A 21,737-nucleotide genomic window follows, 5' to 3' on the forward strand; every position below is an offset into this window, starting at 1 on the left:
AAATAATAGTCATAGTACAATGGCCACCTCGAAGGGTAAAAAATAATACATAAGTAAAATGTAGATAACTCTCCCCTCTTGTCTCCCCAGCCCCCTCCTCATCACCTTCTCCTATTCTGGATCCCTCTGCTCCCCTATCCTAGGTGGTCTCATACCCACCGATCTACCTATCTGTTAGCTCTGTGTCAGACACTCATTGTGGGTCCTATGAGAATGTACACTCTTTGTGTATGATGTTTCTCTCTGATCTGCTGGGACCACTCCATGATATAACCATATCTAATATGTAGCCTCCCATCCTACCCTCTCTTCCCTCTCCCACTACTACATCATATCAAAGTACATCTGTCCTATCCCTACATGGAATAACATCTGTCGTGCTATGTTCCTCTCCCCTCACAGGCGAGTAACATCTATCTCTTCTCTTTGTACCCTCACTCGCAGCCCCTCCATCTCCTCATCCTACTACTATAATATGCTCTACAACTCCCCAATAGCAATCCTCTCCTCCTCCAACATCCTCTTTGCCTCCTCTCCCTCCCTCCATAGATCATCCACCTCTGTCCTAGTCATCTACAAGCTCTTTGTCAAATCGTCAACTTCCCATTGTAACCTCCCCACCTCTTCCTGCAGACTCTCCCTCCTCACCCTCTCCACCTATAAATCATCCTCAAGCGACTGTAACCTCTCTTTGGCCATATCCCTCTCCTGCAAGACCCTGCCAAAATCTACCTGGGATACTCCCCCTCCACCCTCCACCCTCCACTCCAACATCTGGTGCCTACACATAAGGAATATCCATTGGTACTACATCATCTCCTCCAACCTCCCCCTCCCTTGTGGCCTGTCCTATTGCTACTGCAACCACCTGTACCTATGGTCGAATGGCCATCTATGGCCCCCTCCTAATACCACCCCCTCCTCTTCCTCAGAACACCCCTATCTTCCCCCACCAAAGCCCTATCCCCAGGAGCATCCTCCTCCCCTCTGACTATCTCATCCACTGCCAAGTGTACTTCATCATCCTCTAAGACTCCTATAATAGTCAAACGCACTGGTAGGTGTTCCTCCCACTAGCTCCTATATCTCCCCATCATCCATAGATCCTCCCCTGCACCCCTCTTCTTGTCCCAGACTAGATAGGCTGCAGTCTAAAAGTTGGTCCTCCCCTCCATTGGACTTAGTGTCTACCCCCACCTCCCTACCTCCTATGTATTCTGCAGATATAATGGTATATCCCCTACTATATCTTGTACTTTCCCAAACTATTGAGCCACCCTATATGGTGCATACTACTCCATCACATATATTGATCATCCAAAAAGGAAAATCTCCATACCCGCCCAATGCAGCTGCCAGTCTTCCCTCCACCGTTCGTTGTCCAAAAATGTGATGCCAAAAATGTGACGCGAAAACTATATAGCTCCTATCTGGGTGTAATGCAGAAGACCCCTATATTGATCAATGTATGGTCATCGAGCTTGTCTGTCATTGCCATGCCCAAACTTTTGGGCAAAAACCCAAACAACAATTTTTTTTGAAACACTTAATTATATGAAACCTATGCTTAAATAGATGTGACAACTTAATAGGTTGTTTCGAGTGGAATCTTAAATTATAGTAAAACATCTTGCTAACGGGAGCGATGAATAGAACAATTTTATCTAGAAGCCTCAGGTTTCTATAAAACTTCTAGACAAGAAGTTAGGATACTCCTAACATAACGAATTACGATAACTCCTATAATCAAATAGAACAAAATGATGTTTATAATAAATTCACATCGAATGTCCCTTTTATTACAGTTGCAAAATATAATTCTTAATTAGATCAACTTCTACTAACAGACATTAATATAATTACTTGATTCGATAATAATTATTTATCTCCTAACAAGTTTCTTCCATCCATGATAATACATCCTTCCTTTATAACTTGATTAAATCTTGCATCTATAAATTAATTATTAATATGATTTTAACGTGATAATATTAAATAATCGATCAATTGAAAATTGAAGTGTTAAACGTTAAAATGTTAAATGCTTTATTTAGTATAAGCTTCCATCTAAGCTAAAAGAGTTCGCAAGATCGAGGTCTTGGATTTATTTTCGAATATATATATATATATATATATATATATATATATATATATATATATATATATATATATATATATATATATATATATATATATATATATATATATATATATATATATATATATATATATATATATATATATATATATATATATATATATATAATGCAATATCAAGTCTTGTCTTAACTATGTTTGAATCTTTCTCCAACTAGAATTAATTTAAACCACCATGTCAAGTAAGTGGGATAATCTAATTTGCATGCGGGAATTTAACTTTACAAGGAATTTATTATTATCTCATTAATGAATTAAATAATAATTTCACTTAAGCAAAAACCCCTAAATAAATTTACAAGGGATATTATTAATCTTAACCAATCTTTTTTAATCATTGTAGGAATTAATTAAATAACTCTAGCACTTAGATTTTTAAAACACCTATATTTCAATATAACGATAATTATAGTGTGTATTACATTTGACTAAAGGGCTAAATAAATCCATAATAAAATTTGCCCTATAAAGTTTATTCTCGACAAACCTAAATTTAGGTGGACTAAAGTTAATCCCCTATGGCCAGAATTCATACAAAAGAAATCGTTATAATTTACCAAAAGATTAAACTCCAAATGAATTAAATTTTTTTAACATCATATTCAAATATTTATATCCCTAATTGTTATAAAACATATATAAAATATGAACGTATGAATAAAATAATTAATCCAAACTAAGATTTACACACACACACACACACACACATATATATATATAAAGGAATAGGGCCCCTTAAAAACAAAGGAACTAACATATATTACTAAACTTAAAATAATGGGTGAATACCCTATTCAAATTTCGAATGGGTTTCCCCCCCTTTTAAATTTTTCTAACCCTAGCCATTTAAAAATATACCTAAGTAAATCTATTTCTTCTATCTTCATAACTTGCCCTAACCCGAATTTCAGATTAGGGCTTGACTGTGTTATACCCCCCCTTTTTTTTTTGGTTGCAGGGCTGAAGTGGGAGACTGGGCAGAGGTTTCACGCAGGGGGTCGCGGGGGTTTCATGGCTATGTGGCGGTGGAGGAGGTCGTGGGGGCTCCCCACAGGGGTGGCCGTAACTGAGCCTGCGGGTCACGCCCACAGAGGCGGGCTTGGCCCACAGGGGGGTCGAAGCCTCCCCGTCTGTGGGTTACAGCCCACAGTGGTGGTTGCAGCCGCCGCTGGGGGTCACCGCCCACAGTGCGGAGGGGGCCGCCCTACGAGGGTTCCGCAGGGGCCGAGCCCCTTTCCCTTTGACATTAACATATTTATTTATTTTTAAAAAAAAATTATTTTATATTTATTTTATTTAAATTATAATTATATATATAATTATAATATATATATATATATATATTGGATGCATATTAAATTTAGGGCTAACTCTACTATGCAATATATATTATTTTTGTTTGAACTTTTTAATAGATTGATTAAAATATTCAGATTTAAATCAATGTATTTCTTTTTATTTTAAATACCTTGTTGCTAAAATCAGATATAGACTATCTAACTTTAGATTTATTTTCTGCATATAAGTAAATGACAGAATTAAATAAATTTAAATAGCAACTATATTTTGACTAGAAAGCATTGAAATAAATCTTAGAAATAGACATGTTAATTTTTTTAGATTTATTTTCTACGAATAAATAAAAGGGAAAATGACATAATTTAATAAACTATATTTGCATTTCCATAAATAGGACTAAATGTTTTATTTCCAGCTTACTAGCATACATGCTTTTCTATTTCATTCTTTTCCAAGATTTCAAATGCATAAGGGGATAAAATGAATTTCTTGATTTTCAAAATAACACATACACAACAAATATTATTTTCAAAACTATAGGAACTAAATCCAGAAATACACATTTCATTTTTTTTTGCAACAAAATAATACTTAATAAAAATAATGCATTTCCTTAAAGTTTATTTAAAAGGCAATATAGTCAACATTACAATTGGGTGAGATACCCATCTAGTCTCTCTTTTCTATTAAACAAGGAATTTAAATAAATGAATACATTCCTTTCAAAATAAATACAACATGCAACTTTTATTTACATTTCTTCAACTGAAAAATATAGCATCCCTTTTCTTATTCTTTTTCTGCAAATCAAGAACAAAAACCAGCAACTCCTAGCTTGTCTTTTTCTTTTCTTTCCAAGCAATCCTGCAAATAAATCATAAGGCTTGACCATGGAGTTCTCACCTCCTAGCCTAGGCTTACTAGAAGCCACCCCCGAGCTTGGAGAACCAAGCCCTAGACAGGTTACAGACATGCAAACACAACAAGCAAGGGAAAAACACTCAACAAAACTTTCCCAACCAAGGCTACACTTCATCACAAAATGTGATGATTTTACATGGGTGGTAGTGGACCAAATACCTTGAGGAGACTGCAAGAATGGTAGATCACAATGCCACCTCATGGAAAACAAAGATATTTCATAAGTTCATTAACCCCACATTCCTTATGCCCCCCCAAGGCATTCATGCCATACTTTCTCCCCTTATGACCCCCAAATGCACAAACCAGGCCATGCAGCAAGGGTCACATATACACCCCTTGAGTTCGCTCTCATAACGAGAGTCTCTCGCTTGAGGGCTATCAAACTTCTACCACCTGCAAGACCATCCTACTCTCCCAAGAGTAGAAGGCCTTGGTTACTCCCAAATCACAGGAAATGCATAAAAGAATAAAACAAAGGTCGCATAATAATTTTTTTAACAAAAGAAATTACAAGACAATCACTTTCACATACAACCAAACTTTCCAACATAGACATGCAACGTAAAAAGCAAAGAGATGAACCAACCTTCAATCTGCCCAAAGGTATGCTAGAACTAGTTTGAGGATTCCTCCCTTCTACACTTAGCCAAATTTCGAATCCAAAAACTCCCTTTTCAAAATGCATAGTCTCCAAAAATGGAGAGTGGGTGATTACCCATAAAATCTCTCATTCTTGCCTAAGAAGACCTCAGTGAGAGTTCTCACAGGTTTCTAAAACTAAAAAAGGAAAAAGTAAGAAAAAGATAAAAAGGGATCTCTCATCAAAAGGGAACGTTATCTAACCTAGATGGCACCTTCTAATTTTGAATTTTTGCACATCTTAAAAAACCCACTTTTTGAGGTGACTAAACAGTCACATGGGAGTAGACACATGCCTAACCCATAGGTATACCTTATGGGCTTTAGGAAACACCTTTAAACTACCCCTAGGAGTCCATTTGACCCCTTATAAACCCATCTGAAGTTAACTTTTTGGTCAAACCTGAGTTGACCACTCCAAAGACTCTCTACCCAAGGAAATTTTTGAACCACATTTAAATGTTTGAAAAAGATAGGGTTGAAACAACTCCCTCCAAGAGACAAGTCAAAAATCAAGACATAAATCAACACATGTGTCAAGTGACACAATAAAATACATTACAAAATTACACATGAAATTTGTCTCTTGTTGGATTTACACAAATTAATAAATTAAATTTAACACACATGCATCATTTACTTTCACAAACAAAATACGGTACATACGGGGTGTTGTCTCTCCAAATAGACAACCCCTTGTTTTACGAACATACATAGGTCTAGGTTTGGTTCTCCATAATGTTTCCATGGTCACATGGATAATTTTCCTGTGCATCTCAATTACACATTAGTGATTCCAAATAACCTCATATAATATTAAACACATGAACAAGAATACACATCAAACACTCTGCATACAATTTACATTTAAACAAATCGATATATCCTATATCCAAATAAATCCACATAAGCAATTATCATAATCCTCATAATTTTGATCCATACATAAGACATGCATCATATTTCTATCATCATAATAAAGTCCTGCAAACCTAATACTGACATACATCATCTCAAAGTTATCCTATTCTAGAATCATATAAAGTTATGTATCCATAACACATCAAAATGTACACCTCAAGGTGAAATGATTCTGTAACTTGGTTCAATTTCTTTTCTCACCAATCTATCCATCTAACATAGCCCATCATATTGAATTATAGCATTTATTAGTAAGGTCAACCATGGTCAACTGAGTTAACTAGAGCTTGATCAGGGAGGGGCTCTACAGTCATGTACCCAGAGTGGTCGAGTCACTACAATGTGCTCCAATGCCCATACCTGTAGTAAGGTAACCCCTACGGCTAGACTAGCATAATCTCTATACATGACAATATGCATATCATGATATAAATTAGAAACCATCATTGTTCCCAGGCATACTTTGGGCAGTCATGTGCCATATAATAGAGACATCGGCTCCATTCGATAGGAATTCCATGCCCTCCCAGATCAGGCATCACTCATTCACTCAAAAACCCATAGATCATAAGAACCAGGTGAGGAATGTGTCAAATCTCCATCACTCTCCCTAGATGCATCCGACTTCTATCCATCATAGATAACCCATCATACTCACAAATCTCTCAAAGACAAAAGTCTACCACATCCAACTGGTACTTAGGATTGACGCCACAAATGGGGATCTTCAAGATCCTCCATACATCTATTATTTTTGTTGTCACCTCTCCTATAGGAAGATGGAAGGTACAGGTCCTTCTATACCATCTCTCCACCAATGCAGTCATCATGGAAGTATGTGCTTTGATCCTTGGTCATCGACCGACAAAATGAAATCCTACAACACAATATCTCCAGCTCGTCTGCCCTCAACTTCCTGTAAAGCCTCATAGTCACTGGCTAGTGCTCCCTCGATGCCAATGGCCCTAAGTTCACCTGCATTCATGCAAACCACTTCATTATCCCATGCCATTCTTATCCCTCCCCTTATTCTATTCCTAAGACATTCATAATCCCCCCTAAGCCATTTCCTATACCTATACTCATCAAAACTCTTTAATTTCCACCTCCCTAGCGCTCACGCGGATTCATCCAATGCTTGCACCAAAACTATGGCACTTGCGCTATACCACAAATGCATGTGCTACTCCCCCTCACTTGGGACCTAACCCCGATCAGTGCGAGGGCTCACACAATGTGCCCCTTCTTTTCCTCCAAACCAAACCCTAACTTAGACTAGTGCGGGCGTTCGCGCCATGTGCCTATACCCACCCCAAAACCTTCTCATATCCCTATTTCCCCATGTGCGCCGGTGTTATTCGCCAATGCTAATGCTAACCTAGGGGCACACGCGCTGAAACAGTGATCAACACATCCACCCTACTAGACTTTAAGCCTAATTCTAGCCCTAAAATCTACCCTAAACCTATCAAATCACAAACTGGGCTTAGAGTACATACTAGTGGACCATAACACGCGAGCATCTCATGATGGAAAATCCTCTTTGCGTGATTCTTGTGTGTCAGAATGTGGACCATCTCTCCTTATTCTCCCTAAGCTCTAACATGATCCAATGCTTATGTGTGACAATGACCCTTCATTGGGCCCTGTGTGGCTTATATGGGCCCCCTCGCGGGCCCACCCCTTCGTCTCTCCCATTCTTCTATCTTTTCTCGCATTTCCTCAATCATTCCTTCTTTTCTTTCTTGTTTGCTCCTTATTTTCCCTCATTCCTTCTTAGTTTCGAGAGTTTTACGCTATTTTTAAAAAAAAATTCTTGAGGGGGCATACACCACCTATGCTTTACGCCAAGGCATCCTCTTTCATCTATCTTTTACCCATTGCCAAATGTTGCCACTGCGTAAAAGAGGGGCAAAATGTAATCACTTAAATTAATTATTTTAATTAATTTAACCCTCTCACATAATTAATTAATTTAATTATGTTAATTCTTATCCTTCTCAATATTAATTAAATTTAGTTTAATTCATATTGTCTATAATCCAATAATTAATTTATCTAATAAATCAATTTTCCTTTCTTCTTCTAAGGCAATCAAAATTAATTCTTCTTAAATCTCCCCTTTTAATTAATTAATCTCAATTAATTAATTAATCCTTGTGATTCCTACAAATCACCCCTTTCTAATCCACCATTAGCCTAATTAATTCTTCTAGAAACTCCCTTAATCCCAGTTACCACTATTCCCTAGTTTTTAATTGCATCCACTCATTATCTCTCCTACTCAAATCTTCCTACAAATCCTACTTGCTCTAATCCCACCTAATCCCCCTTCTAATCTCTTCTAATCTCTCTTCTAATGAGTTGCTAGTGGCTCATCTCCATGATTAGCCACAAAGTCCACTCCTTGTCTCCTCACTCAACCACTTTCTTTAATTTCTCTTCTCACATCTCTCTATGAATCCCCCCATCCAACTACCTTTCTTAAATTCTTTTTTCCTAGGTGAATATGAGATTTAAAAAAAATCTCACATTTTTCTAGGTATCCCTTCACCCAAAGAATTTTTATTTCTTTTTAATTCCTCAAATCCCCATGCTCCCTTTTTGAAGAATTTTTAAATTCTCCTTCTCATCATCTAAGGAATATTTTTATTCCTTTTGTCTTCCCTAAGTGCATTGGGAAGCCTTCCCATTAAACCTTGAGGAGTGTGGAGACAAGAAATTCTTTTATGACATATCTCTTGGACTCCACACTTGTCATGTCAACCCCTCTTGATCCATGTGTGGGATCACATGCAATCTTTGCCCTCCATCTTGGATCAATCCTAGCCCTCCATTTCTCCTCCCTTTCTTCTATAAATTGAGAACTCTACCCCTTCATTTGGCATCTCCAAGCTTTGTAAGTTCATGCTACTCTTTTGAGTCCAAAGAAACCATCTAAGCACCTAGACTATAGCCAAATTCAAACTCATCCATAACTTAGTCATATACCTTTGCATATCCATTTCATCTTTAATCCATCCACCCTTATCATCCTTTTAATCATTTTGTGAAAAATTGGAGAGCCGCCACATTCAATAAAGGAGCATATCAAATTAGGTTGGAGAAGGGGCACTACTTCAACCTCATTCCCCTCAATCTGAGGAACAAGTGAAGATTTGTGAAGGCATAATGGTGTTTGTTGATAAATTTGAATTTTTTAATGGATATTTGTATTCAAACTAACCTTATATCTTCATGATAGTTTTCCCTTGGTTCACCTAGTTCCTTTGAGGAAGCTTAACCAGTCAAGAAAGATCTGGGAAATTGACTCTATGGATTTTGGTTTTCAGAGACAAATCAATGTGGGACTTGAGGATCTTGACGCAGCTAGAATTGAGGTTTGTACCTTGAAGAAGAACATGAATGCTACTAATGAATTCATTAGTGAGTTAAAAGATAAAGTTGTTAGGCCCAATATGGAAAGCTAATGTACTGAGAGGGGAGGGGTGAATCAGTATTTCAAATCCTTTTATCAACAATGTCTTTACTTTTATGCATAAACCAAAAACGGTTGTAACATAACATAAAGCTAAAACAAATGAGTAACAATCATACATGATTCACTCCATAACACATATATTTTTGTTACGCAGAAACTCTTGGTTAGAGAGAAAAACTATGGTGGGGATGGCACCCACAACTTCACTACTACAATAATAAAGAGTGCTCGATTAGAGCTACATATTTAGCTATTTCTGATAGCTTACCCTATTAGGAGTAACAAGATCTGTTAGATCTACCTTGCTAAAGGATTTTAGAACACTATATAAATGTTGCACCTGGTTAGAGGATTTACAATTTATATACTTGATTAGAGTCTTTTACCCTGTTAAAGGTTTCTCTTACAACTTCAAAATATTAGAATAAGATTTTACAAATATCTGCAACTTTACATCTGAAATGTTGTAGCAGATTCTATGTGCTCAAAATAAGATTACCTTGCATATAGCATACCTCGGTAACTCATAAAATAACTCGGTAAACCCTTCTATTTACTTTGTTCTTTTACTGTTCTCTGATAACCTTCTCGGTGACCTTTGTGTCTCTATAATAGTCATAATACTCTGTGATTTCTCATGTAGCACATAAGTCTTGCTTCATACACATATGCACACACATTTCTTTTATTCACATATATCTCTAACCCTAAATTCATGTTGTATAAATAGATTTCTTATGTCAGTGATCTGATTCATTTCTTCGATCTTACAAACATGATTTCTCGAATAAATAACCATGCAAAATATTTCATTGGTTAGATGACCTCAAAATTATACAAAATCTATATGTGCAATTTCCAATGCGATAACAGTTCTATGTGCCTCAATCTTGTAACACGTTTTCATATGTGTGTCTAGGTTCAATGAATCTGGTAACACATTTCACTTGGTGTATATCAACTCGGTGTATTATCTTTATTGCTCGGTAGACTTGAAATAACACTCGGTAGACAGCTCGGTGTATATTGGGCTTTGTGACTATTTTCCTTCTGTAACCGACTAGACTGTACATACCGACTAAATATTTCGGTAGTGGTAACCGACTAGAGTATATAGAATGACTTTGTATATAAAACTAATGGCAATTTGATAAGTAGTAACAAAAGCAAGTGTCTTTAGATAAAAGAGGAAGGAATTAATGGATAAGTTGAAGGAGAAAGAAGATCGGATCATGGAATACCAGGACAAAGCGATGAGGTTAACAAGATTGAGAGAGATAATGTTGCTTTGAAGAATGAGATGTAATCCATTGTGATGAGACCAAGTAAGGAAATTGAGGACCAGAAGAAGAATGAAGATAATGTGGCACAATCATTGAAGGAAAGGGCTGATGAATTCTTTAGGCTTACCTATGAGAATGATCAGTTGAAGCTTGAGTTGACACAATCAAGGAACAATGATCAAGAACTTGAAAGACAGATTGATACCTTGAGGGATGAACTTGCTACTACCAATGAATACAAAGACAAATTCAAAGCTAGTTCAACAAGGCTTGATGAGATGCTGGAAAGTTAGAGACATAGAAAGGATATGCGAGGTCTAGGATTTGAAAAAGGTGAATCCTCTAGATCTGGACAAGGCAATGATAAACCTGATCAGAAGAAGAGAAAGAATCCTCTGGTAAGACAACCTAATTCCCATAAATTCAATGGTAGATTTTTTACTTGCAACAAGTTTGGTCATAGGGTGAGTCAGTGTAGAAGTAGGATGAATAGTGGAATGATGAACAATAGCAATATGATAAACAACATGAATAATGTTCCTAAAACTACCTTTTTCGGTCAGTGTTTCATATGCAATAACTTTGGACACAATTCAAATGTTTGTAGAGCAATAATAAATAACTTTCAGAATAGAAGATGATATGCTCGTGGAATGTTTGGACATATCTGTAATCAGTGCAGGACAAGATAGGACAAGACAAAATCAGATGAACTTCAGACCCATGAAGAATAATGTTGTTTGTTGAGCATGCAACAAAACCGGTCATATTGCAAAGTACTGTAGAAGCATGAACAGTGCTCTGGTAGACAAGAACAAATTAGATGAGAAATGAAAAGTGAAAGTAGAAGAGATCAAGGAGAATCATGAGAAGATGTGGGTGAGAAAGGATGATTCTAGAGCTGACAACGAGTTTGCACCTGAATCCGGTGCAGGATCTTCAATCGGTAACTAGGTCTTTATGCCTTAGGGGAAGCTTTTCATGCCAATTTTAAGAACCCCCCTCTTGGGTGGTCTGGAATCAATTCTAGAAGATTGCAGAAGGATTGAATCATATGTGTAGATGATATCCGAAAGTTTTTGAAGGATCTTGCACTCCGGTATGAAATTTCATGAAGATCGTGATAACTGGTTGCTGCATTTATTATAGTAAAAAATTAGGTTTTTAAAGGATAAAAGTGCATCTCAAGACTTCATTTGTCACAATGTGATCAAGTGAGTAAGAGTTGAGTAGAAAGAAAAACCCAAAAGAACCTATGTTGCAGTATCTCCAGTGGCCTCAGAAACTGAATCTAAGGAAGAGGCTGGAAGAGATAAGAAAAAGGGAGAGTTTTTTAGACTGGTGAGAAAGCCTCAATCCAGTGGAGCACAGTAAAGGACCGGGTCAGATCCTGCTCCTACCAAAAGATCCCAAAGAGGTAGATAGGTCAAAAGTCAACTTGACAAATACCTTGAGTATAGTAATATACAATGTAAGTACACAATCATTCCTCCACTATCAACATATTAGTTGATAGACAAAATATTATTGGATGACAATTTGAAGAATCTTGAAGCAAATTTTGAGCATTTTGATGTTGGTGACCAAAGGAAAGTTGAGGAAGTAGTAGTATTATACTTACATAACTTTAGTAAAACATTAATTGAATTATAAAAGTCTATTTCAAAAGATTTGTACAGTTTAATAGATGCTAGAAGAATGAATGCAAGCAAAATTGATACAAAAATGAAGGAGAGAGAGCTAGTAAATAGATTTACCTGTATTACTACTAGTGAAGTTAATAGGTTAATTGAAGAAGAAAATAAAAAGGAAATCAGAAGTAAGAACATAATCAACATATTAATGATTGGGAATGTAGAGGAGGTGAGGAAAGAGACAGAGGAAATATGGAAAATGATTATTCAAAATGACCCTTTGTACAAAGATGCATTTAGACCATCTCAACCAGAAGATAAGAAAGGTGATTTCAGAAGTCAGAAGGTTGAGACTCAATCTAAAGATCAATCGAAAGATGAAGGTAATACCACAATTGATGTTGAGACCGGTGGCAATCCTCCAGTGATAGATAGCTCTACATCCCCTATGATTCAATAGACTGATATTAGGGACAAGGGAGAGAAGAAGGATGATGTGTCAAGAGAAGCTAGGGTAACTAAGGTGGATAGAGGTAAAGGAATAGATGATTTGACAATTTACACCCCTCTGGTTATAGGCATCATGCCTCAGATTCTGATCAATCTTTATGGCTCAGTTGATCTTGGGAAGATGTCTCCTGCCGACAAGCTTATGCTTGTTGATGCAATGCAATCTCAAGCCAGTCAAGATCTGGTGAAATCAGAAAATGAAGACAAAAATCTATTGTGATGTCTATAGATGTTTTGCAGAAGGTGGCTTCCAATGTATAGCTAGATTCAAATAATAGCCCCTACTCAGAAAGTTTTGGATAAGTTTAAGGAAGTTAGAAAAAAAAATTCCTAAAAATGATTGAAGATGATAGGGTAACACTAAATAAGAGATTGCAGACTATTTCTAACACATTGTCAAAAGCTGGTAAATTGTATAAATATTGCCTTATTTTTCCTAAGTTCGCTATTGATATTGATAATCAGATAGGAGTTAGCTAGGGAAAGCTTGTTGGCATTTCTCAATCTTTTGACCCTAATGTATCATTAACCAGAAGTATTGAAGGACAAATTATAGCCTTAAATGATCAAATCTCAAGTCTTCAATCAGATATAGAGAAAGTTTTGAGGAAAGTGGGTGAACTCTGGAACCTGATTGTCATCTAGTTAGATACCATGCTAAGTAATAAGGAAGATTGTATGAAGGAAATGTCTCAACTTGTACCATCAGATTTGAGAGAATTAGAATTCATGCTACTGTATTTAATAAATTTATCATAATTTTGGATAACCTAAAGAGTGGGTGGGATACTCACTTGGGATTTATTGAAGACTATTTATGTTGACCTCTTCAAGTATTTGTGAAACATTTTGTCTATTGGAATTTGCATGTAGATTGCATTAATGTTATTTTATGTTGTTATTAATGTCAATTGAATCGGTAATGGTATTTGTGATCATGTTGATATTATTGTTGTTATTGATATTGTCTTATAATCGGTAGGAAGAACTTTGTGGAATATGTTGTAAATTGGTATGTAAGTATGTGAGTTGAACCGGTAACTGGTGTATGAGGATAAATCCTATCTAACCGGTAAATCAATATCTTGACGATTAATAGATTTACTTATCTTATTAAACAAATTGCATTCCAAAACAATGTACTAGTAAACCAGAAATAATATAGTAAATAAGATCAATAACCACAACATAGAAAGCACACCATAACACAACATTTTTAACAAGGAAATCCGGTGTGGGAAAAACCTCAGTGGGATTTGTGATCCACAATATTCACTCACTGGCCAATAAATGAATATTACTTACAATAGGGGCCTGCACATGCAGGAAGGTTCATCATCTACTATGCTAGGTTCAGTACCGGTTTAAGCTCATACAACTTCCATAAACCTTATTACAAAATCTGCCTTAATATTCACATGTTCGCATCTGCCTATTACATTCCATACTTGCACAAATGATCTACAAGATCTCATACTTATATGATTCTTATTTAGAATACACCTGGTCGGCTTATAAAAAAGAATTTACAATTAAATACAAAATATAATAAGCAAAATCCTATCGGCTGGGGTGTCGGTAATCATTTTTGTCGCTGTCGGTAAACTATCTTTCGGTTCCAGTGTTTTTGCCAGTGTCATAGGATTGTAAGGTTGTCATCAATGATAGTAACTTCAATCATCTACAATTTCTCATTGGAGTGTTCATTTGCCAACAATCTCCCACTTTGGCATTGATGGCAACACTCATGAGAAAAAGTCAAAATTGTATCCAAAAAGGTGTTGTCCAAAAAAATCTTGCCAAAACTATGTGCTCCAAAATTGTGTGCTCCCCCTGAGTAGATGATGTCTTCTGCCAACCATTTTTCTCATTCTACTACTCCCCCTTTGGCATCAATGATAAAGGTTGTCAATTACTGTCAATTGAGTGTAGTTCTTTATCAAGGTCCCTGTAACCGGTGGGTTACAATCTGATATAGATCCGCTAATGCAAAATTCAAGTTGTTAGTGAACCTCTCACTATCCTTCAACGTTGCTTTTGTACTTTGGATAGTACTAGTGAGTATGTGCATTTTCTCTTTCGATGTCTTGAGTCATGGAACAAGAGCCTCTAAAATCTCTTTTCTCAAGGAGATGAGGATGTCTAGTTTCGGACCTAGTCTACATTTGAGTTCCTTAGCCTTGTATTTTATTATTTCCTTCTCCTTCACCAATTTCTCAAGTTTCTCCTCAAATCCAGCTATCTCTTGTTCTATAACTAATATTGGTTCAGATGAACCAATGATATTGTCAGCTATATCATTTATTTCCTTTTGTACTTTGTTGATTTCCTTGTCAATATCCACTATCAGAAGATCAGTCTTGCAGGTGTCTCTGTATAGTTCCTTAAATTTCATTATTGTCTTGCCTAGTGTCGGTAATAATATGTCAATATGTTTCTTACATCTGTTTATTGATTCTTCAAAGAATTTTTCTCTCTTTATTCATTTTCTCACTGAAAGTCTCCTTATTGATCTGATCAATTGTTAGTAGGTTGTTGGTTATGTACTTAGATAATGTGTCTAATTGGCTCAAAGAATCTTTATTTTCTACATTGCATTTGGGTGCAATCAATTTCAAAATTGGAATGGTGTCATCAATTGCCTTATAAGCCTGTGCATTACACTCTGTGATTTTCTTGATGGAATCCAGTAATACCTTTGTTATATTTGTTGGTCTAAATTTTGTTAAGGAGGAACTAGATGACTATCCAAATGCCTTAATGATCTGCAATCCACCGGTGTGAGTAACCTCTTTGCTTATGTTGACCTCTGGTACGTCATTTTGAGTCTGCAATTATACTATCAAAGGTTTGGGTTTCTCAGCTGTTGCCGGTGGCACTATCTCTGCCTCAACCTTTTTCTCTTCAAGTTTCTCAGAATGTACCTCTGTCGGTTTCTCTAAGCTTTCCACTACCGGTTTTTCTGGTTGTGTCTCAGTGTTAACTACTAGTTTTTCTATATGTACCTCTGAACTGTCTATTGCGGGTATCTCAATAGATTTATCAGTAGCTAGTTGCTCAGTAGGTTTTTCAGCGTGTATATCAGTGGTATCTGTCCTCCTAGTATCTAGGGGATCAGTTGATTGTGCAGTATGTGTTTCAATCCCAATCTCAATGTTTCCAACTATATCCTCAATATTTGTCTCAACTGCAATTTTTTCTGTTGGTGGTTCAGTTGCCACATCTCTCTTCTCAGTTGTTTCCTTATCAACCACAATGTTAACCTCTTGTTTGTCAATATTCATGGTATACAATACCTCTGAATTAGGATTGGTGTCTTTATGTGTTGTCTCCATACTCTTAACATTATCTGTTATTGGTGGTGTATCAAGATTTTGTGCTGGTGGAGTATCAGAAGGAGGTGGGGGCAAGTTATCTGTTACCTTTATGCTCAGAGGACCACCTACCTTGCCTTTACCTTTATCTTTTTCCTTTTGATAAACTCTAAAAGTCTTTGGTTGTTTAAGTTCTTCTTGCTTTTCCTTCTCTACAAAGAAGATATCCCATTTGTACATTGTCTCTTCAGTGATCTCATTTACTCTGCCAGCCATTAATGTTACATGTCGATGACCGGTGGAAAATACAGTCCTGTTAGCTTCACTTATCAGTTCATCAATCTCTTCTGCTGATTTTACTGGGTGAACTGCAACTAATTTCTTTATCTTTATCTTCTTGTCCAGTTAAACAATTACTAACCTTTTTGCATCTAACCTTCTATACAAGTCACTAGGTAGATCATCTACAGCTTCTATCAAAAATTTCTTATAAATATCTAAGTGTAGAATAACACTGTTTTCTATGCTTTCCTTTTCTTCATTAGTGAAAGTGTTATACAGCTTGCTAACATTTGACAAGTTACCATCTTCAGTTATTTCATTCAAAAGGTTGTCTAAGGGAGGGACAACTTGTTTTTCCTTTTTCTTCCTTGGGGTCATTTTCCTTGCCGAAGGTCTTATGTCTTATTCTCTTGGGAGTGGGTGAGGGTACCGGTGAGGGTTTTCTTTTTCTTTCTACCCTTTTAAATTCAACTGGTATTTCACTGTTAGAGGATGTACCAACCGGTGAAAGATGTGTTTCCGATTGTAGTCCTTCCAATTCACTTTCCTTAATACTAGTTTTATTCAATATATCTTCCTTGATTTCTTTTGCCTGTCTAGTTGCCTTTTTGATTGTTTGTTATGTTTTCTTTATTTGTTTCTATGATTGAATTTTTCTTTCAATGGTTTCTACATTTCCAAATACTTCTTCTGTTGGTTCTTTAGGGGCTTCTAGAAGGGCTTTTGCATAAGTTTCTATTATGTTTTCATCTGCCTCATAACCCATCTTTGTAACCCAAACTGTCCTCGGAACCACTGCCTCCATCCAGATTTCATCCTTCTTTATAACAAAACATATCTCTTTTTGATATTTATCAACTATGGATTGAGATTGTCTTTCCCTATTTTTTATTCTAGCCTTAAGTGCCTGAAAGTGTTCAATTATGTTCTTCTCCCTGTCATCTCCCATGTTATTAACAATATCCAAAAGTTGTTTTCCTACTGGCATGTCAAATACAAAATCCTTTCTACCAATACCAGTAGCTTCCTTGGTGATATACAGCAATAGACATACAAGTAAGTTACCAAATTTGAATGTGTCTTTCTTGTCACCCTTAATTTTCTTCAGTTGGCTCATCTTTGCATTATTGTTTACTAAGTCATAAGCACTCTTGATACATAAACTAGAAATAGAGTTTAATATGTTGTATGTCTAGCTTTGTATCCAAGAATCATGCTAATGAATATTACATTGATATCCTTTACATCATTGACTCTTAAGGATCTCTTGTCATAGGTTGCACCGGTTAGGGTCATTACAGTGTCATTTGGAACCTTTTTAGTCTTTTCAGGCCTGCCACCGGTGGAAGGTAAGCCTACCACTACCCTAACTGCTTCTTTTGTTATCTTATGAATGGAATCTAGCCAAAAGAACTCCCCATGAACTTTGCTCAATACAATCCTTATAACCGCTTTGGGAAAATCAAGAATGCTAAGTATCTCCACAAAACCTAGGGTTTCAATTATCTTGTGTTCCAGTTTTACATGACAATTTTCATCACATATTATTGTCCTATACATGTTCATAATCTCATCAGCACATAGTTCTTCAATATGATAATGTATGTAAATTCTAGGATCCTTAACATAAGCAACTCCTTTGGGTATTTTAGAAAATGTTCCTAGGTTATCATCCTTCTTCACTACTTTAGGAATGATTTTAAATATGAGCCTAGGGAGTTTAATCACTTCAATTACTATAGGGTTTGTAATGAATTCAGGTGCAGAGGAGGAAGCCATTGTATAAATACCTAAATCTTCCTTTAGGTTTGAATGCTTGAATGATTTGCTTCACTTCTTGCTGTGGATGCCTTTGCTCAGGTTTTTCGCGCTCTAAGGAAATTTGAATGCTTGGTGAGTGAAAAACACTTGCTTTATAATGTCATTTCCTTCAACTACCACATTAAATGCCTATCGATTAAGTGAAACTTAACACATCTGTCGGTAAAGAAGTAATTCAACTTCTCACCATCAACCAAGGGTAAACTAGCATGTTTTTCAATTTGTTGCCATACCCCCAAGGGGTTTCTTTTTAATTAGATGAAGAATCTCCTATTGATGGAGTGATACTCTATTCTACCGGTGAAGGAATAGCTTCATTAACATTTTGATCTGACTTTCTAATCCATTGTTTTAAAAATTCTTGCTTTACTTCTTCAACCTTCTCTTTATCTTTCAAACTGGGTCCTTTGTTATTTGCTGATGATGCCTTACTTCTACAAAATTTTGCAATACGTCCAATCTTGTTACAAGCATAACAAGTCACATTATTTTTCTGAATGGCTTTTCCATATCCTATGCTGGTATGTGTTCTGCATTGATTAGATAAGTGTCCAAATCTTCCACAAACATAACATTTTACATTCATTCTACAGTTTTTTGAATTATGACCAATTTTGTTGCATTTAGAACATTGACCGGTGGGTGCATTGGTTTTCTGATAATTTCTAGATCTACATTGATTTTCTCTATGACTATACTTGTTATAGTTAAAACATTTCCCATTAAATTTGTAGGCATTAGGTTGTCTTACCAGTTTATTGTGATCATGATTGTTTGCAGTACCGGAGCTTTCACCAACTTCAAAGCCAAGACCATTAGTATTTCCATTAGGTTTCTGATTTTTCAGCATGTCATCAAGTTCTTCTGAGTTTTTCTTGAATTTTTCCTTGTGTTGATTTGCAGTAGCCAACTCATTTTCTAAGAAATATTTTTGTCTCATGAGTTCAATTTTATCATGCTCCAAGTGAATCATATATGTCTTCAACATATCATTTTCACAACTGAGTCTTAGATTTTCATTTCTAGCATCATTGATTCTCCTAGCCAAGTCATATTCATTCTTCTTACGGTCTTCAATGTCTTTACAAAACCTCATAGTCATATCTTGCATCTCATTCCTCAAGGTCATATTTTCTTGCTTCATCTTGCTTACAAGATCATTAAGAGTTTCTTTTTCATCATCATCACTCTGTATCTTCTCATGAAGTTCTCTTCTTTTTTTCCTAGAAATAGTGATATTTTCTTGAAGTCCTTGAATGATTTCCTGTGCAGCCTTCAGATCATCTTCAAGTTTCATATTTTTCAACTTTTCTGCATCATAATCTACAAGAGTTGTTTCCAATTGCTTTCTCAGGTTTTCCATCTGTAACGGTGTCAGAATCTTCCTCAAGCTGTTAGGCTTTTGAAAATAGAGGACCAGGCTCTAACACCAATTGTTAGGATTCCCAAAGATACTGAGAGGGGGGGGGGGTGAATCAGTATCTTGTCGGTTAACAAATCTTTACTCATCTTATTAAACAAATTGCATTCCAAAATAGTTACTGGTAAACCAGAAATAATATAGTAAATAAGATCAATAACCACAACATAGAAAGCACACCATAACACAATATTTTTAACAAGGAAACCCAGTGTGGGAAAAACCTTGGTGGGATTTGTGACCCACAATATTCACTCACAGGCCAATAAATGAATATAACTTACAATAGGGGCCTACACATGTAGGAAGACCAACTGCCTAAAGATCACTGCTTAATTACAAAAGGGAAGTCTCACTAACTTACAAAAATGGATTATGAAAATCCAATATCATGTACAGCTTTGGTTTAGCATCTTCTATGCCAGGTTCAGTATCGGTTTAAGCTCATACAACTTCCATAAACCTTATTACAAAATTTGTCTTAATATTCGCATGTTCACATCTTCCTATTACATTCCATACTTGCACAAATGATCTACAAGATCTCATACTTATATGAGTCTTATTTACAATAGGCCTTGTCATCTTACAAAAAGATTTTACAATTAAATACAAAATATAATAACCAAAATCCTATCGGCTGGGGTGTCGGTAATCATTTTTGCCAGTGCCGGTAAACTATATGTCAGTGTCGGTGTCTGTGCTAGTGCCTATCGGTGCCATAGGATTGTAAGGTTTCCATCAATGACAATACCTTCAGTCATCTACAATTTCTCATTGGAGTGTGCATTTGCCAACAAATCTAAAGCCTAACAGCTTAAGGAAAAGATCTTGTAGATCATGATGAAGAAGGAAGGTCTGAAGTTCAACAGAGAGAACTATAGAATTTGGAGTGACAAAATGAAGATTTACATTAAGAGTCTGGGAGGTCAGTATTGGGATCATGTAGAAACTAAGTATATTGCATCTACTAGAACTCTGACTTATGATCTGAAGAAAGATCAACAAGAAAATCATCAAGCATTAGAGGCTATTATCAGTTCCCTGTCTGATGTTGAATATGTAGATGTTCATGGTCTTGAAGCTGCATATGAAGTATGGAAAAAACTTGAAGAGATTTATAGAGGTGATGAACATGTTAATATTGCTAAAGAGGAGAGTTTAAGAGGAAACTTTGATGACATGAGAATGTCTGAAGGTGACAATATCTAGTAGTATGATCAAAGGATAAAAGAGATAGTTGGTGAAATAAAGAGTGCAGGAGGGAAAGTAGAAGATGCCACATTGATCAGTAAGGTATTGAGAACCTTGCTACCAATCTATGCTATCTGAGTTACAGCTATTTAGGAGCTGAAATCCATTGACAAAACTAAGGTAACTCTTTACTCTATCATTGACAAACTTACTGTTTTTGAATTAAATGGCTATGATGGTCGTGTACAAAAATCAAAATCTGCATTCAGAGCTTTTGTCTCTAACCCAACTATGAGAAAAAGTAGAGATACTAGCCATGGCTATGAATCCAGATATAGAAAAGATGTTGATGATGAAGATAGTTTAGTGGAGCTTGGAGCATTGTTGGCAAAACAACTACCTAGAGGCACTGACAAATATAGAGGTAAACTACCTTTAAAGTGTTTTGCATGCAACAACATTGGTCATATAGCAACTAATTGTCCTAATGGTTAAAATGAACACAAGAGAGATAAATTCAAGAAGTATAAGGGTAAAAGGCAAGAGAGATAGTATTATAGCTATTGATAGTGGTATCACAGATGATGAATCTGGTGGTGATGCTAGTGAAGATATTGTGTTTGTAGCTATTAAGGAGAGATATCAGACCAGAAGGAATTAGTGTCCAAGATGGATAACTTTGATGATTGGATCATTGATAGTGGTTGTTCACATCATATGACCGATGATCGGAGAAAATTTATTTCTTTGAAGGAATTTGATGGCGGTGTTATCAGATTTGGCAATGACTCACCCTATATGGTCAAAGGTAAGGGAGTTATTTCTCTTAATGGGAAGAGTAGTCCTAACGATGTCTAT

Source organism: Cryptomeria japonica, chromosome 4 (assembly GCF_030272615.1).
Source record: "Cryptomeria japonica chromosome 4, Sugi_1.0, whole genome shotgun sequence".
Classification (NCBI taxonomy): domain Eukaryota; kingdom Viridiplantae; phylum Streptophyta; class Pinopsida; order Cupressales; family Cupressaceae; genus Cryptomeria; species Cryptomeria japonica.